Source organism: Phoenix dactylifera, chromosome 2 (genome assembly GCF_051530095.1).
Source record: "Phoenix dactylifera cultivar Ajwa chromosome 2, Ajwa_hap1_PhDact_Kaust_v1.1, whole genome shotgun sequence".
In the NCBI taxonomy this organism is placed as follows: Eukaryota; Viridiplantae; Streptophyta; class Magnoliopsida; order Arecales; family Arecaceae; genus Phoenix; species Phoenix dactylifera.
The window spans coordinates 56,993,039-57,020,455 of NC_143191.1; the positions used below are offsets into that span (position 1 = coordinate 56,993,039).

A 27,417-nucleotide genomic window follows, 5' to 3' on the forward strand; every position below is an offset into this window, starting at 1 on the left:
TCTAGTTAATAATTGATATCCAAAATCATTATTTTGCCTGCCTGAAATGCTGGCTTGCTTGCTGGTCGCCATTACAATCTACTAGAGTTTTGGATGTACAATGCATATCTTTGGAGATAGATTTAACAATTGCACCATGTGAATTTAGGTTTTCCATGAAGTGAAAAGTAAGCTTTCACCTTGGACTTACCTGCTGTACATGGTAGACTTTGATATTTGAATGCAATTTCTAGTTACTTGTGTATTGATTATCACATGATATATTTCTGAATCTTAGAGTCCACCATGCCTTTTGTTTTTTCAAAGTAATATGAAAATATCCAAGATTCGAATGCTGTATCTCCTGGAGAGTAAGCCCTCAGGGGTGAGGTGCTAATTGACCATGGTCTGCCGTACCGATCGGTATGGATCGGTACGGGCCGGTATGTACCGGTACCGGATGGAACCGGTATGGTGAGCTATATTTTTCGGTTTCAACTATTCGCAATCTGTACTGGTCGGTACCGACCCGTTCCGAGCTAGTACTGGCCCGTACCGTCCTATACCGAGCCGGTATCGGCCCGTACCATCCAACCTCAAATTTTTTTTGGCTTTTGGCCCGAACCAGCCAAACCGGTACAGTACCAGTTCGGTTCAATATGGTATTGGTACCGGTGCCCAACGGTACGTCGGTATGGTCGGTACATCGGACCTTGCAATGGACTATATTAAAAAGTTGTCGACAGTCTGCCATGCATGTTAGATAAATCCGAAATAGCAAGTTAGTTTCCTCTTCATCAAGGACCTAGGCTGCACTAATTGCACTCTATATCGTTCAGACATTGTCATTACAAATTCTAATATAGGTCGCTTTATGCCATGATTACAATTTCTCTTTGGAATGAAAAGGAGGGAAAACCTTCCCCTGAATTTATTAAAGAATTAGTAGAAAATTAGTACAAAAGTGGTGAGTAGCATTGCAAGAAACGAACAACAGTAGTATGAACTAGAGATGTAGCGTGTGGCTAAGAAAAGGCTTGTGAAAAATGGCAGTAACAGAGTTTGTACAGTTAGGTTGTCAAAGCATCTTTTTCTACAATTTTACTTTACATCAACATCTCCAAGCAATTTGTGGTAATCTGAACATGACTTGAACCATAGTATAACTACCCTTTCCCTCTAGAGGCTGATACACATTTAATAAGAGAAACATTTGTCCCCCTTACCTCCTCTGAAAATTCATTTTGCCTACGAAATAAGCAAAAAGGGAGGCAAAAATGAAGGGGAAAGCAATTAGAACAACACCGACCAGTCCTAAAAGATTTATGAAAACCAAAATAGTCCTCTAAGAAGGAAGCAATTGATTTAGTTTCTCCAAACACCATTATCTTTTTCTCTATATCTCCATACTGTGAAGTAAAGAGGCCATTCAATGTCCAAGACATGGGGGAGACATAATATAACCAAATCCACCACTTTGGAATTTGCTGCAAGGAAGCGAAAAATTAAGGCGAGTTTTACATATTGTAAATGACTTATCATACATGAATCTGTTGTAGGAACCTTAGCATATAATCATGCATTTTATCGGTAAAAAAATAATGTAGTTTAAAGATTTAAGTCAATCTCTAAAACATGAGTATTTATACAAGTATGCCTTGTATATATTTCTATTTCTAGTTCTTCTTTGAACATGATTTCATGCAATCAAAATAACCAATCTATGAATAAATAATTCCGTTAGCATATCATGCTACCCTTTATGAATGAAGGTTTACCTTGTCGTGCATAGCAGATGAGCTGTTTGTTCTTTTTGGTTCTACATTAATTTACTTAATTCTAATATTTGATAGATTGGGAGAAAACATTGGACAAAAATGTACTTTTCATTTGTTTAAGAGATGTAGTGCTATGAAATCCTTAGTTCTTATACATAGAAGTAATCTGATTTTAAACTGAATATCCATAGATTGATGAGGAGAAAGTTAATAGACTTACTGGACGAGGCACCACAAAGCCTGAGAAGAGATTTAGTAAGGTGTAGCAAACAGATGCCAATATGGAAGCCACTTGGATATTTGGGGTCAATGAAACGAGCAACATTCCAAGGTAAACATAGTAGAGCAAGGTGCAAAACATGGTATAGAAGAACCATATGAACTTATAAGCTGTCCAGTGGTAGCCAATTGCTGGATATGCTATGAACATAAACAATACTACCTGAAGAAGTATATAGGGGATCTCGATGACCACCTGGAAAACAAGCAGAGAAATGCATATCATTGTCAAATATAGGGAAAAATTATCCTACCCTGTACATAAAATAATAGAAACACTAATTTGAATGCTAGTGGGATAGCTGCTAAACCTGTGCAAATGAATAAGCCCATGCAGAATACATTCCTGCAAATTTTTCCCGATACAGAACAGTGCGTTCGGTTGCAACAAATGGTAAAACTGATGAGCAGTTGTTTATCCCCGTGATGATAGTGGCCATGTGCATCGATGCCAGGATGTTGAACAAACCTTGTTGATTGTTTCTTCAGAGAAAGTAATGAATAGCTGGGTTAATTTTCCATGCTCTTCTAGATTGAAAAAAAAAAAAAATCTATCTTAAAGCTTACATTAAGTACAACGCATGCGGACATTTGCATACTCACTGAGGACTTATATTATATGAGGGTTTCAAACTTTCAGTGTTTGTTTACTGAGTTAATATCATGATTGATTTCCAAATATGCGATACGGCTCATATATACTTGTTAGCAATATATCTCCTAACTAAATAAATAAATCTATAAATTCAATTAATAAAAAAAAATCTTAAAGAAAATAATATACATGCATATCATTCGGCATCCAAATAATTCTATTTTAATACAAAATAAATCTATTCTAGCACAAAGTAAATCTATGCATTTAATAAGTTTATATCATAGAATTTCAAATCCTACCAATCTACTAATATTAAATTAAAAATAAAGGTAGAAGAAATAGCCTGATTGAAAGCAGGTCGAAGCGCGTAGACGCTGTCCCAAAGAAGTATTTGCCCCCACGTACGGGTCACCCGGCAATCCTTCTCGGAGATACGACGACCCTACAACCTCTTCTTCGGCACGTCTCGGAAGAAGTCAAAGCGAACCCGATCGGACTTGCAGATCCAGCAAAGAACGGAATGAAAAGAACTAAATAAACTGAATAAAAAATGTAAAATAAAATTTGGAAGTGGCTAAGAGGGAGAAGAATTTTTTCAGAATTTTTTCACTATTTTTCTGAAATTTTTCGTGTTCCTAAAGAGATGAAATGGAGGGGTTTATATAGGGATTTAATCGGGGGCAATATGGTCTTTTCGGCGGACGCGTCCGCGCCTTCCGCGGACGCGTCCGCGCAACGTGCGCCAACGGGCGCACGCGTCCATTTAATGCGAACGAAAACGCCCGTTGGCGTTTTCGTTTTCAAACGAGCACGCGGCCGCGGCCGCGGCCGTTTCCAAAGCGTAACGCCCGCTGGGCGTTACCCTTTTATTTTTTTTTTCTCTCAAACGCGCACGCGGCCAAATTTCGGGCCGCGTGCGCATTTAAATTTTTCCCAACAATCCCCCACAAAAAATTTAAATAATTTTAAAATCAAAATAAAATGCTGGATATCTTATATTATGTAATAGGTGTAGGTACCTTTCGGTTTGAACCTTCACTTAGTGACAATTGATTACATCTGTGGAGCCAAGGTGGTCTTAACCTTGAACCTCGGTCCATGGCTCAGATTAAATCAACAACACACATAATATAGCCCGATCTGGGTTCTAAGCGGGTTGCGCTGTTATGGCCATGCGCAGATATCTATCATGTGCTTTTTAGGGAATCGCCCATTTTCCATAATCGCGGCCTCACGACTGCACATATAGGTGAGTCCTAATAAGGAAGCTAGCAAGGAAGCTCCTGCCTCTTGGGTCTCGGACTCATTAAGAGTTATACAAACGAACTCATCCTACCGCTTGCTTTTATGAGCACTAGCGCCATAGGGATGAGGACAACATAAAATAGTGCTCCTCTTAGTCACACTTCGGTTTGTTTCTACCCATTGAACCTTTTAAGGTTGGGTTCCCACCGTGGTGATCTATCTTTATGGGCTAAGCCCCATCCCCCTCGACGACTCTAGAACCACTGTTCTAGATAAACCTTTTGTAAGCTGATCAGCCAAATTATTTTCTGATTTTACAAAATTCAAGGCAATAACATTATTTTTCAATTTATATCTCAATGATTTATGACGTACTTTTAAGTGCCTGTTCATTTTTACATTGGCATTTTCTTGGTTGCACTTATCTATTGCAGATTTACAGTCACAATGTAAGGAGACAGGTGGTAAAGGTGACTCATCTACAGGAAGGTCTATAAGTAGATCTCTGAGCCACTCAGCCTCAGTGCTAGTAGTGTCTAAAGCTATCAGTTCAGATTCCATGGTACTCCTAGATATTAAGGTTTGTTTGGTGGATTTCCAAGACACAGCAGCACCTCCTAGGAGAAAGACGTATCCTGTGGTGGATTTAACATCTAAGGTATCGCTGATCCAGTTGGCATCACTATAGCCTTCTAGAACAGCAGGAAACCCACTAAAGTGCAAACTATAGGACTTGGTACCCTTAAGATACCTAAGAATTCTCTCTAATGCTGTCCAATGATCTCTATTTGGATTAACAGTATATCTACTAAGTCTATTTACAGCATATGCTATGTCTGGCCTAGTGTAGTTTGTTAGGAATCCTAGTGAGCCTATGATTTGAGCATATAGGCTTTGAAGGATAGGAGTTCCTAAGTTCTTCTTAAGATGTGTAGAGGGATCAAAGGGAGTAGAGACAGGCTGACAATCCGAATAATTAAATTTGTTGAGTATCTTGTCAACATAATGACTTTGGGATAACTCAATTCCATTTGCACTTCTAATTATTTTGGTATTTAAAATTAAGTCAGCTTGTCCCAAGTCTTTCATATCAAACTTATGACTTAAAAATTGTTTTACTTCATCAATTATCTGAAGATCTGTCCCAAAGATCAGTATATCATCTACATAAAGGCACAAGATCACAAATTTGTGTCCAACTCTCTTATGATATACACATTCGTCTGTGCTATTGATTTCAAATCCAAATGTCATTATGGTTTCATCAAATTTCAAATGCCATTGCTTAGGTGCTTGTTTAAGACCATAAAGAGATCTGACTAGTCTGCAAACTTTATTTTCTTGGCCTGGGGTTTTAAATCCCTCTGGTTGGTCTATATAAATTTCTTCATTTAAGTCTCCATTTAGAAAAGCTGTCTTAACATCCATCTGATGAATCACTAATCTATGAATGGAGGCTAATGCTATAAGGACCCTAATAGTAGTTATCCTAGCTACAGGTGCATAAACATCAAAGAAATCTACCTCAGGTCTCTGAGTAAAGCCCTTGGCAACTAATCTAGCCTTAAATTTATCTACAGAGCCATCAGGCCTAAGTTTCTTCTTAAAGATCCATTTGCACCCTATAGTTTTACAACCAGGAGGAATATCAGTCAATTCCCAAGTATGATTTTGGATAATTGACTGCATCTCATTATCCACAGCTTCTCTCCAAAAAGGTGAATCCAAAGATTTCATTGCGTCCTCAAAGGTAGTTGGAGAGTCTTCTATTAGGAAGGTATAAAAATCATCTCCAAATGTTTTCTCTATCCTGGATCTTTTACTCCTCCTAGGTTCTGCTTCTACTTCTATTGTTCTTGTCCTTATTCTACTAGAGCTACTAGCTATACCGCTATCTACTCTAGTCTTAAGTGGAAAGGTGTCTTCAAAATATGTTGCATCTCTGGCTTCTATGATAGTGTTGTTACTAATATCATTTATTTCTGAACTTATTACCAGAAATCTATTGGCATTACTATTGGCTGCATAACCTATGAATATGGCATCCACTGTTTTAGGGCCTATTTTCTTTCTCTTAAAATCAGGTATTTTTACTTTTGCCAAGCACCCCCACACTTTTAAATAGCTAAGATTAGGTTTTCTATGTTTCCAAACTTCATATGGGGTTAGATCATTATTTTTAGAGGGAATTCTATTAAGGATATAACAGGCTGAAACAAGAGCTTCCCCCCACAAATTTTCTGGTACTCCTGAGCTTATAAGCATGGAGTTCACCATATCCATTAAAGTCCTATTCTTCCTTTCTGCTACTCCATTTGATTGGGGAGAATAGGGTGCAGTCACTTCATGAATGATTCCATGATCTTCACAGAATTGAGTTATGTCATTTGATGTATATTCACCTCCCCGATCTGATCTAAGAATTTTAATTTTCTTTTCCTGTTGGTTCTCAGCTTCAATCTTAAAAATTTTAAATTTGCTGAGCACCTCATCCTTGGTTTTAATTAGGTAGATGTAACAGAACTTCGATAGATCATCTATAAATGTTACAAAGTATCTGTTACCTCCCCTAGAAGTTCTACCAGAGTCACAAACATCACTATGAATCAACTCTAATAGATCAGAATCCCTATTAACAGATTTAAAAGGCTTCCTAGGGAGTTTGGCTTCTACACAAGTTTGACATTTCTCATGGTTCTTGAGATCACTTTTTGGTATTAGATTTAGGTTCATAAGTTGCTTAATTGAATTATAATTTACATGACCTAATCTACCATGCCAAATAGAAGGAGGCTCTATATTCATAATCAAAGGATTTTCATTTATTGAAGGAGCTATTACATTCAATTTGAACAATCCTTCACTAAGGAATCCTTTTCCAATAAACATAACACCATGAGAAATTACAACCTTATTGGACTCAAAGACAAGACGAAAGCCTTGCTGGACAAGCAAAGAACCACTAATGAGGTTTCTCCTAACAACTGGAACATGTTGGACGCCGTGCAGTGACAGGACTTTTCCAGAGGTAAGCTTTAAGTCCACACGTCCTACTCCTAACACACGTGCCTCCGAGCTGTTTGCCATGATCACAGCTCCTCCACTTGAGATCTGGTAAGAAGAAAACCAGGAACGATCCGAACAAATATGAATACCAGCTCCGGTATCAATCCACCAATCTAGTGATTGTAAAGTCATGTTAACTTCAGGAGTGAAGGAAACAGACCTGAAAGTTGTCTCAGAGGAGCCAGCGCCGGAAGTCACCATGTTGACTTGAGCACTGGATGTGTGTGGACCCTTCTTCTTAGATTGAAGAGGTGCAGTCTTCTTATAGAAGCACTGTGGAGACAAATGGTTGGTCCGACCACACACATAACAGAAACGAGCACCACCTTCCTTTTTTCTTCTTCTTCTGCTCCTGGGATTGAATAGGCTTCCCATTGTAGTGGTGGTTAGGGTTTCTAGGGTTGTAGGGTTTCTTCTTGAAATTCTTACGGAAGGGTCGGTTCTGATTTTTCTTAGGAGGAGCTTCTACATTATATGCATTATTTTTAGATCCAGTAGAGGTATTATTTCTGAGCCTATGCTGCTCTTCAATCCTAATGGAGTTTAAGACTTGGGTTAGGGTGAGAATTCCTTGGGTATGGCTCAGGGTCTTAGTAAAATCAGACCAGGAAGTAGGTAGTTTATCTATCAAACAGGCTACCTGGAATGATTCATCCAAATTGGTTCCATTAGCCCTAAGCTGGTGGATCAGGGTTTCAAATTCATGAATTTGGTCATTCATAGGCTTTGAGTCCACCATCCTAAACTTATTGAAATCGGAGGCCTTGAACCTCTTTACCCCAGCATCATCAAGACCATATTTGCTATCTAGGGTGTCCCAGAGTTCTTTGGCACTCTTGGCTGTGTAATAGATATCATACAGCCTCTCAGAAAGAGCACCTAGAATTCTATGGATACAATGATAATCTATCTCATCAGGTGTCCTAGAGGGTGTGCTAGTGGAGGCAGAATGTTCAGTGTTGGAAGAGGTAGTTGGGTTGGACCCGTTATCAACTTCGATCGTACTTTCACCTATGGCTGAGATTAACCCTAATGTGGTGAGCCAGAACCGCATTTGGTTCTGCCACCTCCTAAAGTTATGGCCATCAAATTTTTCAGGTTTGGCACTAAGATGGTCACTAGTGTTTGAGGCCATAGGATCAGGGTTACAGAATAGTGACAGAAACCTGATTGAAATCAAAAAAATCTATGTCAAAAGATTGCAGTAATATTTATATTGAACTTTGGATGTCTAATTGATATATCCAAAAAACTAATAGCCAGATCAGCTCCAGATCGGTGGTGGAGCACTAGGCTCACTTAAGTACCAGCCTTTCTTAGGCACGTATGCCTTTTTGACAAGCTTTTCTTAGACACTATTAGTTAGTGGATATAATCACTAGAAATCACACAAATTCAATATTTAAAATAACCTAAATGCAAATTTAAACGAATTAACTAATTTTTGAATTTTTCGTTTGACCTTTCCGAATTAGTAACAATTGATTACTAAATTTAATTCTAGCAAACAATTATTGTAATTAAAATCTAATTTATCAATTCAATAAATTATATATATATTAGAGTTGATTTATTTGCTTATTAGAATAATTGATTAGTAATCTTGTGGTAGCAAATCAATTATTGTAATTAAGATGTCAATTCAATGAATTAGAAGATTTATTTCTTTATTAGAATAATTGATTGAGATCTAATAAGTCAATTTAATGAATTATAAGATTTATTCCTTTATTAGAATAATTGATTGAGATCTAATAAGTCAATTCAATAGATTAATTATTATGTATCAACCAATTTCCGAATTTTCCGTTTGAATGGGATCTGGAAATTACTCCTTGAGGAGTCCAAATGGAGGTATAATAAATCTCTTGGAGGTTAAACAAATTATTACCCTCTTCAGAATAATTTATTATTAACTATGTACTAGCAAAAATGATTATTGCAACTAAAATCTAATATGCCACAATTGTAATAAAGAATTTAATGAGTTACATATTACTAACAAAAAATAAAAGAAAATTACTTCTTTGGATTGTTAGCAATATATCTCCTAACTAAATAAATAAATCTATAAATTCAATTAATAAAAAAAAATCTTAAAGGAAATAATATACATGCATATCATTCGGCATCCAAATAATTCTATTTTAATACAAAATAAATCTATTCTAGCACAAAGTAAATCTATGCATTTAATAAGTTTATATCATAGAATTTCAAATCCTACCAATCTACTAATATTAAATTAAAAATAAAGGTAGAAGAAATAGCCTGATTGAAAGCAGGTCGAAGCGCGTAGACGCTGTCCCAAAGAAGTATTTGCCCCCACGTACGGGTCACCCGGCAATCCTTCTCGGAGATACGACGACCCTACAACCTCTTCTTCGGCACGTCTCGGAAGAAGTCAAAGCGAACCCGATCGGACTTGCAGATCCAGCAAAGAACGGAATGAAAAGAACTAAATAAACTGAATAAAAAATGTAAAATAAAATTTGGAAGTGGCTAAGAGGGAGAAGAATTTTTCCAGAATTTTTTCACTATTTTTCTGAAATTTTTCGTGTTCCTAAAGAGATGAAATGGAGGGGTTTATATAGGGATTTAATCGGGGGCAATATGGTCTTTTCGGCGGACGCGTCCGCGCCTTCCGCAGACGCGTCCGCGCAACGTGCGCCAACGGGCGCACGCGTCCATTTAATGCGAACGAAAACGCCCGTTGGCGTTTTCGTTTTCAAACGAGCACGCGGCCGCGGCCGCGGCCGTTTCCAAAGCGTAACGCCCGCTGGGCGTTACCCTTTTATTTTTTTTTTTCTCTCAAACGCGCACGCGGCCAAATTTCGGGCCGCGTGCGCATTTAAATTTTTCCCAACAATACTTTTATACATACAATAGACATAATTCATCTATTCCCTCAAAAACTTTATATGATTTTGTTTTCTCCAAATTGTGTTTTGAAGCAGAGGAATCGTAGAGTATCTACTCACCTATCACGATTCTCCACCCAGTTTATTGTTAAATTGGATCTTATATATATGAACTATGTTATAGCTTTTGAATTTTGCATTGGAATATCTTGAAATCAATTTGTTGGTCATGATTATGCCATATTCTAGATATTGACTTACATGCTTTTCAAAATACTGGGCACGTAATACGTCAATAAATCGAGAACTTACATTGTTTTTCCCTGCTTCCAGAACAATACTGCAAATACCACAGATGCAAAGATCGTGAATACTATCCGCACCAAGTTGTATGAAGGACTTCTCCAATAAGACCGGTATTGTTTCCACAGACATGCTTTGAATTGTCCCCAACCATTTTGTGGAAAACGAGTTGGGAAATTCAGATCTTTTGAATCTGGTGGTGGTGTACTCAATTGTTTAACTAGCTCTGCATTGTCCCTATAAAACAACAGTGATAAAACAATCAACAAACTGAAACCTGAATTTGGATTTATGAAACTAAAATCTGCCAGAAAGTTAATATGAAGCAGGGAATCACCAACATCCTTGTATCCTGTGTCATTATAATTTCCTCACTATGAAGTGCATCTTTGATACAAGCACATATGTATGGATGCTGTTGTTTGAGACGTACATGAAAGTGTTTATGAATACTCAAAACTCACTTGAATAGAGGTGATTCTCTGTATATGTGTGCAAAATCTATTCCAAGTTGCACCTCAACTGATGTAGAGGTAACTTCCAACATCCATGTTGCTGGATTGTAGTTTTCTTTTATTCGTGGTACTCCGTTAATACCCTGCCAAATGAAAGCAGAAGCATTCAATTTTGATAATGATATGTCTATTGAAAGTAAAAAATGTGTTTAAAGAAAACAATGGACATCCAGGGATCAGACAATTTTGGATGTTCACAAAGAGCTAGGTTTGCATTTGAGTGTGACTTACTATCTGTGACATTGTTAGTGATTAGAAAAAAGAAAAACGTTTCCTGTCTCAGCCACCTTAAACCAACGTAGTCCCAAATTTTAACTTTTGGCAGCTGATTTTATTTGTTCAGGCTTGATTTAAAATTAGTTTTGAACCTAAAGCCTATAGTCTGGCTTGGTTCATTTACTTTTGACTCGAGCTTAATCAAACTTAGAACTGAGTTGAATAAGAACCATTCTTACACAGTTTAAATCAAATGCTAGACACCTAAAACACCTCATCTTTTATCTGCAGCTCACTAGCAGACTTCAAAACCTACACAATTTGATGCAAACATTTTACTGAACCATGGTCTTTTGCCGAGATTGTGACAAAGTAGGTCCAAGGTTTTGTCTCAACACTAATTGGTGCATGTGCCAAGTGGAGCATATGCACCTAGAATGTGCTAGTAGTTTGTGCACCAACTCTTAGTGTAGGAGCTCAGTGTCTGCTAATGTGAAAAGAGTGGAAAATGGCTAGTTAGAGTGAGAAAGTCTGGTTCTTGAGAGAGAAACCCAACGACTATTCTCTGACGGTGCTCGAAGGGGAAGCCGCTGGCTGAGGTGGTGCTTCGGCTGTCTGGAGCAGTGCTCATGGCAGAGCAAAGGACCTATTGAAGGACCATAGTGAGGCTGCTCGGCCACTTCGGTGCCCAACGGTCGGTCGGTTTCGGGGTGTTTGCTAGTGGTGGTGGCGGAGGCTTAGGCGGGCCACAGGGGCTCACGCGGCTTGGCAAAGGGAGGAACCGACGACCGAACTGACCCGAGGAGGGGGCCACTCGCGCCCTGATCCGTGCATGAGTACGATGGAGCAAAGGACATATAAGCCTTCTTCTTCCTCATTTAAGGCGGTGGCGGAGGCCGCCAAAGGAGATGGCCCTTCGCATCCGGGGCATGGGGAAAGTTCTAGGGCTCGGGTGAGACCGGGCCCCTGGGTGACCAGCCTACCGTCAGATGCGGAGGTCGAGAGACTCCGCCGTCAATTCTTGACGGTGTTGGAGCTGCCGGAGGAATATATCAAGGCCTTGCATCGGGAATGGGAAGGACTGGCAGTGGTGGTCCGAAGTTTTGGATGCCGAGTGCCAGCCGAATGGGTAGCCAAAGCCGTGGCAGCCCGGGAGTAACTGGAAGGGGAGGTGGTGGCAGTGTCGCTCGCCGACGACCACCTCGTCCTGAGATTCCGGTCAACATCGGACCAGGATTGGGCTCTCTCAAAGGGCCTGTGGGTGGTGGGGGGTCAGCTTCTAGCTATGGAGCCGTGGAAGCCGGACTTCGTGCCTGGAACATCGGTCGTGTGGCTTTGGTTACCCCGATTGCTGCTAGAGTGAAGGTGGGGCAGCCGCTGGCGATTGATGGAATAATGGAGCTCAGGCGAGCCATGGGATTCACCCGGGTGAAGGTGGCGATTGACGCCATCGAGCCCCTCCTCCCTGGAGTTTTAATCCGAAGGCAAATGAAGGTACTGTGGCAACCCTTCGTCTATGAGGCGGTGCCGGATTACTGCTCCTGATGCGGGAGAATAGGCCACTAGGCTGTGGCATGCGGGTTTCCGGTGCCGGAGTAGGAAGTGGAGCTGGGCGGCCCCTGGCACAACCTAGTGACCGGAGGGGAAGGGGATGACCTAGGAGTCCTGGGGGCTGATCTTCGGTCCTTGGTTGATGGCGAGGTGGAGCCGGCTGCAGCGGGTGGAGAAGAGTCAACCGAGGCAGAGGAAGACGATCGAGGCACTGCCCAAGTCGCCTTGGCCGCCTTCTCTGGTGAGGCGGCCGAGCTCGCCCGAGTCCCCACTGGACCTGGACGGTTGGCAGAAGCCGGCCAAGGTGGCTCGCTGGTGCTCGCCACCCAAAGCTCCACCCCTGACGGTGGGCGATGAGTCGGGGTCTGGAGTGCTCGGGCCAACTAATCCGACTTCAGGCATGATCCGGTTTTCAACCCAGCAGGCTCAGAATTGGCCTGCTGGGTGCTCCGAGGAGGGTGTGCCGCACACGCCCTTTGGGTACGGTGTGGGCCTTCCTGGGCCGGGCCCAGTGAAAGGGCCCGAAGTAGGGGAATCGGCGTCTGTGGACCTAGTTTGTTCGGGGCCCAGTTGTTCAAGGCAGGCCTGTGGCGGGCGACCAGAATGAAAGGCCAAGATTTGAGCAAGGGACTCTATTCCGGTTCAGTGCAGGCAACCCAGGGTCGGGCCCACAAAAGGGTGTTCTGGTCTCGGGGGACCCGCAAGCCAGTGACGGGTGCCCCGTTGCTAGTAGGCCTGATACAGGATTGGGTATGCAGCCGGAACTTGGCGCAAGTACGATCAGGCCGGTCGGGGAGGTCGTGGTGGAGGAAGCTAAGGAAAGGCTCGAGCTCCTCGGGGTGCACCTACCTGGGGGTTGGCGGAGACAACAACTGGAGTTTAGGCAGGGGGACCAGTGGTAGGGTGACGGGGGATCACCCGACAGTGGTACAACAAGTTAAGGTGGCAGTGATGCGGGTAGTCTCGGGTGTGGGGGAGGAGGGCGAGTAGCGAACTGAGCTGACTCACGAGGTGAAGGTGATCCCCAAGGCTCAAGGGCAGGCTGACTTCGGGATCGCACCGTCAGGAGTTTGTCCATGAAGATCCTAGCATGAAATTGCAGGGGGGCAGCCAAGCCTTCCTTTATGTCATCCTTTAGGAGATTGTTGTACATCAATAGTCCCGAGATTTGCGTCCTGTGTGAAACGCGACTGTCTGGAGTCGGTATTCGCCGTGTACAGTGACACTTGGAGGATGACTGGGACTCCTTTGCGGTGGAGTCCCAGGGGTTGTCCGGGGGTATTTTGGTCTTGTGGAAGCGGGGGATGGCAACGGTGGACGTTTTCTGTAATTGCACCCAGCAGGTAATTATGGTCATCTCTGAACCTAGCGTAGACCCATGGGTGCTATGTGGTGTTTATGTGAGCACAGACTACAAGACTCGGAGAGTGCTATGGGAGGAGATTATCAGTTTGGTCTCCCAGGGCATCCCTATAGTCGTAGCGGGCGTATTCAATTGCATCCTGGGCCCGAGTGAAGAGAGGGAGGGTAGGGCTTTCACTGTTTCAGTGAATAGGAGGAAATTTCGGGACTTCGTGTCACGAAATGGTCTGGTGGACCTAGGCTTTACCGGGCCGCACTTCACATGGTGCAATAATTAGACTAGCAGAGGTAGGGTGTGGGAGCGGATCGATAGGGCCATGGCGACCCCGAATTGGGTCCTCCGCTTCTCTACCTACCAGGTGAGACACCTATCTCGGATCGCTTCGGACCATTGTCCGCTGCTAATCTCTACAGCCTCGGGCTCCAGCCACCATTCTCCTTTCCGTTTTGAGAAGATCTGGTTATCCTACCCCCAATTGTGGGACATTGTCAGGGCAACTTAGAGCCTGCTGGTAGGTGGCGATGCTATGCAGAGGCCCTCGCGCAAACTGGAGCTTACTAAAAGGCGGCTTTGCAGATGGAATCGGAAGGTTGTGGACAACATCTTCCGTAGGTTGGAGGTGGAAGCCTCGATAGCTGATCTACAAGAAAGAGAAGACTGGGGGGGTGAGCTCCCGGTGCCTAATATGGTTAGCCTACGGGAGCTTCTCGCCACGTATCACTCACTCTTGCGACATCATGAGGTCTTCTGGAGACAAAAATTCAAGATTCAGTGGGTCAGTGAGGAGGATCGGAACACCCGATTTTTTCATCGGTCGACAGTCATCAGGAGGCAGAGGAGCATGATTCGGTTGTTGCGAGACAAGACGGGTCAGCAGGTGGAGGGAGAGTCAGCAGTTAGTAGGTGCTACTTGACTTCTTCAGATCCAGATGGATGGAGGAGGTAGACTCTGCAGACAGTGGCCAGCTCCCGAGACCGGAAGTTAGGATAGGTGTTGCGGATAATGAGATTTTGGTTCAGCCTCTATCGGTGAGGGAGGTGTAGGATGCGGCTTGGGCCCTAGCAGAAGACAAGGCCCTGGGACCAGACGGATTTTTACCATTTTGCTTTCGGAGATATTAGAGTATTATTTAGGGAATAGTGGCCAATGCAGTTCCGTGCTTTTTCAGTCGGGCAGTGATGGCGGAGGACTGGAAGGCCACCCATGTCACCCTAATTCTGAAATGCCAGGACAAGGCGGAGCCTAGCCACTTTAGGCCCATCAACCACTTTAGGCGAAGTGACGGAGCCTGATGACAATGAAACTGGACATGGAGCGAGCATACGACAGGATTCGGTGGAGCTTCCTTAGACGTGCGCTGGAGAGTTATGGCATCCACAACACCTAGATCGATTGGGTGCTGCGCTGTGTTTGGGGGCCAAGATTCTCAATTTTAGTCAACGGCAGGCCAACGCCCTTCTTCCACACCACTATGGGGTTACGACAGGGATGTCCCCTATCCCCATTTTTATTTATTATGTGCTCTGATGTGCTGTCGTGTACTTTGCGGGCTGCGTGCGCTACCCGGGCCATAGAAGCTTATGTTCTTGCCCCGAGGGCCTGGCTCATTTCTCATTTACTCTTCGCTGACGATTGTCTACTTGTGGCTGGGGCGCGAGCGAGGAATGCACAGGTTTTCAAAAGAGTACTGTTGGAGTACTGTGCAGTTTTGGAGCAGAGAGTGAACTTTTAGAAGTCATCCATCTTATTCAGCTCGAGCACGGAGTGCAGAGCCAGGCGGAAAATCAGAGGGATTCTGGAGATGCCAAAGCAGGAGGGGGCCTAGAGCTATCTAGGGGTACATGTCACTAGTAGGAGGTTGCGGATCTCGAAGTGCTCTGGCTTGATGTAGCAGATTCAGAGCAGGTTGGAGGGCTGGCAAGCTTCATCTCTCTCCATGATGGGTAGACTGACGTTGGTCAGGTTAGTGCTGAGTTCGATGCCCGTATACCTTATGGCCAACACGGTGGTACTGCAGACAATGATTGAGCGAGATCGAGCGGCTTCTTTAGAGCTTCCTTTGGGGTTTGTATGGAGGGGGCTGTGAGGTGCACCTGGTGGCCTGGGAGAGCATCTGCCGGCCTCTCGAGGTGACACGGCGCAGACGGTCAATCTTCTTTATGTGGCGTGAGATAGGGAGGTATCTGCTAAAGGCTTTGGCAAATACCAGATGGCAGATCGGTGATGGAAGGAGTATTGATGTGGCGGGGGACACGTGGGTGGATGCCCTACCCTTGAGGCTATGGCCAACTATGGTTAGCATACAGGTGGACGATGGACTGCGAGTGTGTGACCTCATCCCGGGAGGGGGGGAGTGGCATGGTGATAGGTTGCGGCAGTTGTTTGGAGAGCCTATTGCTGAGTGTGGGCTTGGAGGACCTGGCAACTTTTAGGGCTCCCATAGGATGCCTGGAGTCAGAGGGACCAGTTTGTGCAGGTTATTAGACGTTGGTCAAGCTGCCCCCAGCAGCGCCTGGTGGCGATCGGAGCCACTTGCATTGCTCACCAGATCTGGTTGGCCAGGAATGCTCGGACCTTTGGTAAGCACGGCGTGTCTTCGAGGTTCGCGGTGGAGCGTGCTTGGGTACAGACAGCGGAGCTCAGTCATGGTATCTCTACAGATGGGCCTTGGATAGTTCGAGACATCTGAGACTCTTTTTCTACTCAAGCAGCACTTCACCTAGAAGCCTCCACCTCCGAGCTTCCTCAAGGTCAATTTCGACGGGTCGATACTAGATAGAGGGAGTAGAGGGGGCACAGATTTTGTTATCAGGGATCCAAGTTCGAGGGTGGTGGCGGTTGCTGGCTATCAGCTATCTGATTCTCGATTTTCGGTGCTGAGCTGCGAGCTACTTAGGCGGGTCTTCGCCATGCGCGGCGTGCCTGAGGCCAGCTCGATTATACTGGAGGGTGATTCGGCTACAATGATCAGATGGATCCAGGGTGGCCCGAGCGGTACGGGAGGGACCACCCCTTGATTTGAGACATCTGGGTGATGGGCATGGATGGGGAGACCTTCCAGGCTAAGTATATATTTAGGGAGGCCAACGAGACTGCGGATTGGATGGCTGCTTACGTGGCCTGCCATTTTGGTGGCACCATGTGGACCCGGGAGGGGGAGCTATCTAGGGCACTCCGTGACATTTTGTTTGTTGACTTTATTGGATGTGTTCGTACTCGTGTAGTATGACTCGCCCGCTCTAGCAAAAAAAAAAAAGGCACCTATGGTAATGGTTCAAGCCTAGATCTAAGTGAAATCCAGGAATCCAGCAACAACCAGGCGGAATCTCCTCGGAAACTGAAAATTCAAGAGAGCAAAGCTCTCAAATATAGAGTTGGTTGCACACGTAAGCTAAAGCAAGAATTCTCGATCCATCCAAACAAGAGTCATAGGAGATAGGATCATTAGGTGCTGTTATTTTCAATAGACAGAGAAAGGCTGAAAGAAGATGAGAGAGAGGGCTACAAGAGCTCTAGAGTCCACTTTGTAAAGGACTTCTATGGCTTCCTAGTTGATAAATCTTCCTCTATAAGACATGGTCAAATCATGAGAGTCAAGCGCTTTGGTTTTTCGTGGGTATGTCAGTAATTGCATGCTGAGTTTTTTGTTTCTTTCTGATGTTTGTTGTTACTCCCTTGTTCTGCTTCCATCTTGATCTTGGTATGTTGTTGCCTTGATCATGTTGTGGCATTCTTAGATGAGAATCTTTTGTCATATAGATGTATGTGTTTAAGTTCCACAAGGACACTACAATTTTTGTAGAGGGACAACACAAAGTAGTATATTTCTAGAGATATGTGGGTTTCTTTCTCAAAAAGGTACCATTACTTAGGCTTTGGACCATTGATATACGAAGCTGTGAGATATATCTCATGTTTCAATTGTTATGGATAGGAGAATTAAGACATTATTTCAGTTTTGTTGGTCTGTCCTTTGAGATACAAACATCTCATGTTTCCATTGTTTACTTCAAACCTTAATCTTTCTGTTTTTTATGTTATCCTTGAATCTTAGAATGTAAATAAATTGCCTGACAGTATGGACACACTTACTGGACTAAGTGAGATGTTGAAACATAAACATAAACTTTTAGACCATTGTGGCCATGTAATTATCACTCTCCTATGGTTTGCGCAGAAAGCGAGCTTTGTCAAGCAAATAAATAATTGGTGAGTTGCCAACATGCAAAAACTTTTTTCCTTCTGCAGGTACTGTATGTCTTTGTGTTATCATTAAAGATCGTGAATCAGATTTTAGATGACTTTTATCTGAATCTTTCTTTATTATTTGAAAAAAATCAACCATACATCTTAGAATCAGCTTCATGATCTGATTCATCATTCAAAAGGATATCTGGTTGTTTGCTATATTTTATCTATTTAGGAATAGGGAGACAAGAAAAAAAAGAAGTAAAGATTAGTCATTTTATCAATAAAAAACAGAGACTGGCCACCCTATTTTTCGTGTCAGTCAGGAAAGTTATGAGTGTTATATTCCTTTGTGATTCTTATATGCCAATTTACCTAGACTACATACATGGATTGTCTCTTTTTGTTGTAATAATTCAATCTACACAAGTTTCTCAAAAAATTCCAAAGAACATATGATTATTTTTTTTAAAGAAGTTATTTTAAATTCATCATAGTGTTCTTTATTTTATGGTTCTATGATGACTATAAACTAGCTTATTTTTCTGCGAGGACATTATCAGACATCTACTTGTGTAGTGGTGCATTTGATCATGAGGTCCATTTGCCATTTTTTCAAGCCAAAACAATGCACCATGATATATGGTAATCTAATATAAACACTGTCAACAGGTCCATCCAAAGTCCAAACCTTTCCAGAAGTCCAAGAATGTACAAGCAGAGCATAAAAGTGCGAATAGACAGATCATCAAAAAGAAGTTGTGGATCATAAAGGAATTAAAAGTTAGAATCTTTTGAATAATTCCGAACTGGACAATTGACTGACAATTAGACAACCACATTTGGAATACTTGCCTCAAAATATTCAATAACTTTACTTGAGTGCTGTCCTAGCGGTCCCGTATAGATTAACTCCCCTCCCCTTTTCATTAAAATTAGCTGCAAGAAAAGGATTGAGTGCAGTTCAGTAGAAAAAGGGTCAAATGTTTTTGTAAGAACAAACAGAATATGATCAACATGTATATGGCTTAATATAAATAAAAAGCACAAGCATAACAGGTTGAAAACTGCATATTTTATAGTCATATAGGACTCATTAATATAAGGTAATAGTTGTAAGATTTTCATAGGTTACTCCAACTTATTGAACCAGAGAAAATAGCTTAGTGCCATCTCTTTCACACAGCTACCTCACCTTGCATTCTGCTATTGGATTATCCTAAATTTTTCTATAAGTTAGATGATGCCTTTTGCTCCATATGTATAGTAAAACCTAAATTTAACTTTTCTCAATCTCAGCTTAGGATTTTTTTTTTTTTGTTATTTTCTCTTCTTGCAGTTTTTCAACTTCAATAAAATAAATCTAAGCCATCTAACATTATTCCATGGATGGCTAAAAAAAAAAAAAATGAAGCAAGCCCCATTACTTAATTATCCAAAGATATGAAAAGAAAATAAATTACCTCATCAAATGCCTCAAATATCTCAATGCTAGGTTGGTGTATAGTGCAGACAACTGTCCTTCCAGTTTCGGCAACATTTTTTACTGCACGCATGACAATTGCGGCTGCTCGAGCATCTAGACCTGATGTTGGTTCATCCATAAATATAATGGATGGATTTGAAACAAGCTCCACTGCAATTGTTAGTCGTTTTCGTTGCTCAGTGGATAGACCATTGACTCCAGGTATGCCAACTAAAGCATCTTTGATTTCATCAAGCTCAATTGTTTCGAGGACTTCATTCACAAATTCCTGGAGATCATACATTGTTTATACACTATAGACTTTCAAATAAATTTATCAGAAACAAAAAGATTGAATTGAATATTGGATAGCTAGCTCTACTTGCAAAAGATATGTGTTTCGATATCTAGAAATGATGATATAATTATGTAAATAATAACTTACGTGTCTTGTTTTTGGTTCAATTTGAGAGGGTAGACGCAGCCAAGCTGAATATATTACAGATTCTTCTACAGTAATTTGTGGAGAATGTGTGTCAGTCTGTTCACAATAACCTGATATTCTGGCAAAAGTTTCTTGTACCTTGGGATACCCTCCAATTCTTATGTCTCCTTCAACAAGACCTCCAGTTTTTCTTCCAGCAAGAACATCCAAAAGAGTGGTTTTCCCTGCTCCACTCACACCCATTAGTCCTGAAAGGATACCAGGCCCGAATGCGCCAGTGATATTGTGGAGCAGTTTGAGTTTTCTTTCTGCATAACCATGTTCTCTCATTTCCTAAGACAGAAATAAACTGCTTATCAGAATTTGTCTACTGACTTCCAATTCTGAGAAGCTTTTAATAAACTGATGTCGTAATTACTCTAACATGATTACCAGTGGAGTATCAACATAGTAATTCACATCTTGGAATGTCACTGTGAGGGGAATAAAAGGTAAAACCATCCTTCCTGCAAGATAAATGATGGAGACTCTTGTATTTCAGCTTGTTTTTGTTTTTTGGAACTTTTCTATCATGTATTATCTTTTGATCTTGCAAGTAGAATCAGACAAAATAGCCTTACCATTTCTTTTGGGTTCAGCAGTACTTGTTTGGGGCGCCTTTCTGGACTGATTTGTTAGGACTGTTGAGTTATCAATATCTCCTCCTCTTTGCATCGGAGAAAGCTTTGCACGAGAGATAATAGCACGAGAGACCCCAATAGCTGCACCCACGTATTTCAATATCATTGTAAAGTTAAAAGAGGGAGGCAGTGCATGCCATGCATAGTTAATATGTTGGCTAGGAGAGATGAAAACTTACATCTTTTAAAAGTTAAGGCCAACGTAAATGCAACATTGAAAAGTAGAATGTACCCAAGCAATGCCCCGACTGATATCCAATAAAAGTAGCTATTGTAGTTCAGTCCACGGCTTGTCAGGACTTGCTGCCCTATAGTGGTATTTGCTGATGACATCTACCGAACAAAAATATGATAGCAAAGGGAACAGTTGGAGCATTAGTCTGTTTTTGTTCACTCAGTGGATGGTTTATATGATGTCCAATTGAAGTCTTCCTCACCTTTTGCCATCTTGGTGCACGAAATTCATTTACAGTTAAGCCTATCTCGGTATATGTTAATGGAGAAATCCAGAATCCCCACTTCAACCAACCAGGTATAGAGGCTGCAATATCAAGCCATTAAATACATTTATCTTATTGGTTAAACATCTGAAAAAATCTAGTAACGGCCTTACGCTGTGGGAGAATAAAGCCTCCAAACAAAAAGATAACTAGCATAGACATAGTGCCACTAATTGTAGAAGCCACCAATGTCTGGAAATATGAGGCAAGAAAACGGAAAAGGGATAATGACATTTGATGGACGAGGAAAAGTATAAGGAACTGGCGGAAGAACCTGAAATAATATAAGAAGAAACAGTAAGGATTTATGAATTGTGAGGATAGAGGAATAGACTGAACATGGTTATGTACTAAACTACGCTTACCTTACTGCCTCAGGACTATATCCAATGACATAGTAAGTAAGAGATGTCCAAAGTAAAGACTCTATTAATGAGATTGGAATTTTTAGGATGCAAGCTGGAATTGCATATGCCCATGCAGGATAGAAGTAAAAGTCTCTTTGCCTGTAAAAAACTGGTAGTCTAGAAACTGTCATAGCCAATTCTGGGAATCCATTAACCACGAGTAAGAGGAGTGCATAAAAGAGTGAACCCATATAGTAATTAGCATGGACCAAATCAACCCGCATATGCGTACGCAGGAATACAGTCATTGTTATGATTGCAATAATTGCAAGCTGCAATATAATAGGGAGAGAGTCGCTTCAGTTGCTGAACCAGAGTGTTATCAAGAAGCCTGTCTGAGAGTAGATATTACCTGTGTTGTTTTGAATATATAAACAAATGAATTCCTCTTCATGAGAAGCAATTCCCTTGCCATGCAAGTTTTAAACAGTTCCCATTTTGATAGTGAATAAGTACAGAATGATAAAGCATTTTGATGGCATTGAGACTTGCCATAAGGCTTTGATAACTCCTTCTGTAAACTTTGTCCAATGTGATATGCTTGGAATTTTTGAGCGAGTCGATCTACAGAGACATAATTATAGCTTTTGTCTAGATGGAACCAATACTGCTGTTGATCCTTTCGGGACAACACCTGAATAAAGTTAGCAAAGTTAGGTGGAGCTGATTTTAAGGGCATGTAAGAAAATGGGAGGTAGGTTAGTACGTAAGCATTGGTATTTTTTTTGCTGGAATGTGAGCATTGGTAATTACCTCCTGGAGAAAGTCAGCTACTCCTTTTCTTTCTGGGCATCTGAAACCACATTCTTCAAAAAAGTTGAGAATATGACTGCGAGGGCCATGGTATACTATCTTCCCTTCAGCCATTAAAATAATGTCATCAAAGAGGTCATAGGTCTCAGGTGCTGGTTGAAGAAGTGAAACCACCACAGTAGATTCTGAAATATGTGCCAATTGTTGGAGGCAAGTAACAATCTGGAAGGTAGTTGAGCTGTCTAGGCCAGTTGATATCTCATCCATAAGAAGAACTTTTGTTGGTCCAACAATCATCTCTCCTAGTAAGTGTAATCAAAAGACAAGGTTCACTCATAGAAAAAAACTAATCATCACATTTAATACATTGACAATTGGAGCTATTCATAGTTAACTCATCATTAAATCCATGACATTATATTCCAGGAACTAACTGGAAGTGTTTAATATTGATTTTATCAGCTTTCTTATAGTACTTGTGGTCAGTCTTTTTTTCTGTCCACCTGAGATGCCTCTTCTCATCGCATCCCCTACAATTGTGTCTGCACAGATGTCCAGTCCCATGATCTGATATGTCAAGGAAATTTTGGCGCATTATTTGCAGCGACAGAAGTGAGGGTGGCAACTATAGTGATTTGTGTATATTCAATAGTTTGATTTTGGATATCCTGAAGCAAAATTACCTTTAAGATATAGTCCGTTTGGAGACTTCTTTCTAATCCTTCCACTGATATTGCCTATAGTAACAAATCCAATTGTCAGATATGAGCATTTCATGACAAGATTAAAAGTCTATATTCCATGAATTCTGTACATTTTTCGATGCGGTGTTAGCTTTAAATTATCCTTTTACCAAAAACAAAGAGACCCATGAGTGCAGTACAAATTGTTAATTCATTTGGATTACATATTCTTTTTGCGCCTATCTACCAGATGCCCCTTGGTTTAACAAGGAAAACAGAGAATGACAACTTATTATTTGTTTACCTTCATATACGTGTCTATGTCTGGTTCAGGGATGATTCCTGCTTGCTTCTCCCTTTTGATCACTTCCTTCATAATTTCTTCACAAAGTAAATCCATTTAGCATTTTAGCTTGTTTGGATTTATTCTGGTGATAGTGGCTAGAAGCAATTAAAAGACACATGAGAATGTTACCTGCTCTGCTCCCTACACCTTGAAAGCGTGCTGAAAAGTCCAAAATCTCCCTCACTGTCATCTCAGGAATATGCAAATCATATTGGCTTATGTAAACTGATGTTTTCTCAGGAACAAACTCCTCCAACCTGAAGCCATTGTAAGAAACTTCTCCTGTTACCTGTAAAAGAAATGTTTAACATGTTTGTCAAGGATTGAAGCCCACAAGCTGAAAGCATTTATAGAGACCAGTTATGACCAAAACTCATTTATCCCAGGTGTTTATTATGTCTTTAAGGTATGTTTGCAGCTTTTCATGTAAGGGAGTTATTTTGTAGAATTGGTGATAAATTGGTAAGGAGAAGGAAAAGAAAAATTTACACATGGTTAAGATAACATACTATTTTTAAGCATGTTGTTTATTATGGGATGGTTTGCACATCAATAGTTTATATTTAAGACCAGTAAATAGCAGATGACAATGACTTAGTTGAGTTCTTGTAGTTTGATAGGCAACTTTCTAGTTTCAATGGATCTACAATAGTCACTTATCTCAATAAGATTTTTAATTGATAAATTTGCTTTAGAGGAGGGTCATGGTGTATGCTATTTGAAAATAATGCGTGGTTATTTGATAACATGGGACAGTGGTTAATTATAAACCAGAAGCATGCAGAAAAAGGCTAAAATTAGATGCAATTTAAGTAGGAGTGCAAATCTAGCAGAAATATTGATGATCTTGGAGAAACATCCTTCTGCAATCATATGCTTAAATAATCCATTCTTTCAAATTAAAGTCCTGGGTCTTTTATGAGAAAGCTTCTGTGGTGGGGTTATCATTCTGTGTTGAAGTTGTGAATATGTCGAGAACATCGTTCGCAGTGGATTGAGTAAGCTTATCAGAATGCAACTGTTATGATATTTGCAAATTTTCAAGGGGAAGGACCACTTCCATATGGCTGACTTATGATTGATGGTAAGCCAGAAGACATAAACCTTGAGGAATTTGTCCAGTTTCCCGGCGAGTGCTAGCAATAGAGTAGTTTTTCCACATCCTGGTGGTCCAAGTAAGAGAGTCATCCTGCAAATGAAAAAGCAAAAACAAGTAAAATGGTTACTTCTGACAAAGATCCATGATCCATATCCATCTCTTTGCATTTGAAATAAAGATGGCTTGAACAATAATTCAATCTATTTTCTTCATATAAATCCTCATGGAAGGGCAAGGTAAGTTTTCAAGTACTAAAAGATAAGCAAAATTGCTCGGACTCTTTTTAAACTAGCCATAAACAAAAGTGAGTATATAGTTTCATTCTTTAACTTGATTTATCCTAAATACTTTCCTGGAGGGCTTGATGATCCCGCTGATGTCTTTTAAAATGCAAATTTTAGCCTCTTGAGTCCTGAAGCCTGTCAATCTGGCAAGATCCTGTTCCATAGGAAGCAGCATTACTTTATAATGCAAATTCGTGTGTATTAAGATGATTGGCTAACTGCCCATGTATCATCAAAGTTTCATTCAGTTATTAACTTCTGGAATCAATAAATATTTTAGTTTTGTAAATACCTTTACTTGTATTGGGATGTCATGGTAATGTTGTAAAGCTCTACATCAAGCTCTCTCTCTCTCTCTCTCTCTCTCTCTCTCTTTCTCTCTCTCTCTCACTGTGGAGAAGAGTCATGGTAATCAGATATCATAAACTTTCTGTACATAATGCAACACTGGTCTACTTGCCACTTAATTTGGATTATGTAGTCTAAATTTTAAACAGCTCCAGTTTAGAAAATTGTTCTTTTAAATGCATCAGTTAGTGATCAAACCACATCAATGGGCTTGATGTAAACAATAAAGTTTTACTCAGGACATCTTCATCAATCAATGAGGGATGATACAGTCTACTTACATAAAGCATGCTCTTTGCAGTGTTCCATAAAGTGGGCAGGGGCTTCCCTTCAACTACTTCACACTGCGCTTCCACGCGCAGGTTCTTGTATTGTACCTCAATAGTGGGAAGTTTCACATTTACTCTGTTCAAACGATTAATGAATAATTAGTGTTTACCCATCAATCTCAATGTACATAATCATCTTATTGGCATATATTGGCAAACTAGATATGTAAGTGTCCCACAGGTGATATTGCGTGCATATACAAACAGAGTGAAACTATAAGATGAAGCTTACCGGTCTATTCTCTGTCTTTGCTTCTGCAGCAGCTGAAGATTATCATTCTCAATGTGTTTGATGAGATTCTCAATTAACAAGCGCCTTTCTAGTGCTCCAAGCTTGGCAACATCAATCACCCTCCTCTCCTTGCGTAATCCGTCGCCATCTCCGTTGCTGTAGCGATTGAGTACTGACGTTCTTATTCGCTCGAAGGTGGGCAGCCTCTCAACTGCAGCCCATTTTAACTCATACTCATCATCCTCCTCCCTTGCAGAACAGATGCTGGAGCTTCTCGGTGAACTCGCAGCAGCAATCCGAAAGGACGACCTTATGCTTCTCCCTATCTCTTCAAGATCAATACTGAAGGATTCAGCTTCTTTGCTGTCTCCCAACTTTGCCATCCTTCTACAAGGGATTTTGGTCCTTCGAGTTCTAGCTGGAAGATGGGGAAAGGCGAAAATGTAGGAGAGATATTTGAAGCCTTTTTGCTAAGTCTTACAGGAAACAATGGCGTAAGATGCTGCGTCACTGCAAACTCAAGGTGATTCTCGTTCAAAAATGGCACATGCTGGTTAGAAAATATCAAGTTAGAAGAGCAACGACGGGAATAACGGTAGAGGATTTTAAAGCATCTACCCTTTCCTGTCTGATATATGTCCATGTTTTATCAAGTTGACTTCAATTGTTTAATGGTTCAGGGTTGGTTCAGGGTCTTACTATATTTTGTTGTGGTGGGAGACTTTGATTTTCACAGTATCCTGTTTACGCCATTAAAAGAACATGGATGCTAGGGTGGCATGTTTTCAACTACGTATAGCACCATGTGTTTGTTGATTAGAGTTTCAATGATCGTAAAGGAGAAGTGGCCCTTTATTTTTTGTTGCCTTTCCTGGTCGACTCATTTGTTTATGTTACACAAGGAATTAAGCATTGAAGCTGAATTTTTTTGAGAACTTCATGGATTTCAGTGGCTAAAATCTGCATGCTCTAAAATTATATCAAGCTCTTAGGCCATTCACTCTTTTTATTCTTTTCTTTCATTTCACAGTTATCCTATGTTTTCTATCTTCACATGTAGTTTTCTTGAAATGTGCCTTCACATGTATTTGGACACAAATGTTGGATTTCCTAATTACTTCAATAGGTTTTTAAAACGCCAAGACTTTTCGTCCATCTTAAATCTTCTGTTGTGTGACGTCTTCCTTATTTTTCCAGATTGTTGGTCCTTTTTCTTCAAGTATCCAAATTTTCCATGCCGAACTTAATGGAAGAAGCACTGAAATATAGATCAAACTCCAAAGCAGCTGCCTGAAGCTATTCTAGCTATGGTGAAGGCGCCTCCGTGTTTAAATATCTGTGGGCACCAAATCTCCAGCCTGTGTTGTCCCAGATCAAGAAGTATATTTAGAGAAAATGGAAAAGATGTGGGCTATTCCTGTCTCTGCTTTTAAGATAAATGCATTAAAATGTTACATAGATTGAAAACAATCAGACAGCACCGAATCCAATCTTCTTTTTTATTTTTTTCACAGATTGCATGATTTCTCAAAAAGAAAAAGAAAAGAAACAAACCCACTCTTCTCTAGCTACCTCATTTCTGTTGCTGATCTCTAGTCAAATTCTTGATATCTATTAACTATGCCAACTTCAACATCAGCAGCCTCAAATATGTAATCGGGGTATCCTCTAAGGTGGCAGCGGGCAATGTATTGACCCGGATTCCTAGGTCACTCGACTAAATCTACACGAAACCATCCATGAGCATCTCTTTTTATTCTCCTTCCCCCCCCCTTCAAGATTTTTGAGCTTAAGACCAATACGTGTAAACGGCTCGTAGCATAACCACGGACATGTCTCGGGACTAATAAATAAGAGCTGTGCTTGGAAAACAAAAATCCTAAATAAAACTTCTCTTGGAAAA

At 41.0% G+C, this 27,417-nt stretch overlaps 1 protein-coding gene and 1 pseudogene across 4 annotated transcripts in view; both read right to left on the reverse strand.

The window, feature by feature from the left end:
* Window positions 1-981: 981 nt before the first annotated feature.
* On the reverse strand, window positions 982-25,897 carry LOC103721783 (ABC transporter G family member 41-like; annotated as a pseudogene). The gene is made up of 24 exons (XR_016399636.1): window positions 25,515-25,897; window positions 25,235-25,358; window positions 24,672-24,759; window positions 24,327-24,409; window positions 23,352-23,511; window positions 23,181-23,257; window positions 22,877-22,930; window positions 22,670-22,760; window positions 22,194-22,495; window positions 21,793-22,074; window positions 21,399-21,712; window positions 21,147-21,307; window positions 20,971-21,074; window positions 20,713-20,866; window positions 20,474-20,614; window positions 20,286-20,359; window positions 19,854-20,186; window positions 19,407-19,697; window positions 18,799-18,882; window positions 10,574-10,707; window positions 10,119-10,346; window positions 2,348-2,519; window positions 1,978-2,232; window positions 982-1,466 (listed from the first exon to the last, which is right to left on the reverse strand). The product of XR_016399636.1 is annotated as an ABC transporter G family member 41-like (transcript).
* The window catches only part of LOC148714969 (ABC transporter G family member 41-like), a 47,840-nt gene continuing 46,271 nt past the window's right edge, over window positions 25,849-27,417 (reverse strand). For all 3 annotated transcript variants that reach the window (XR_016399637.1, XM_089929278.1, XM_089929276.1), the window contains one exon: window positions 25,849-25,932. The gene's annotated coding sequence lies outside the window, so the exon portion shown is untranslated. The remainder of the gene's footprint in view (window positions 25,933-27,417) is intronic.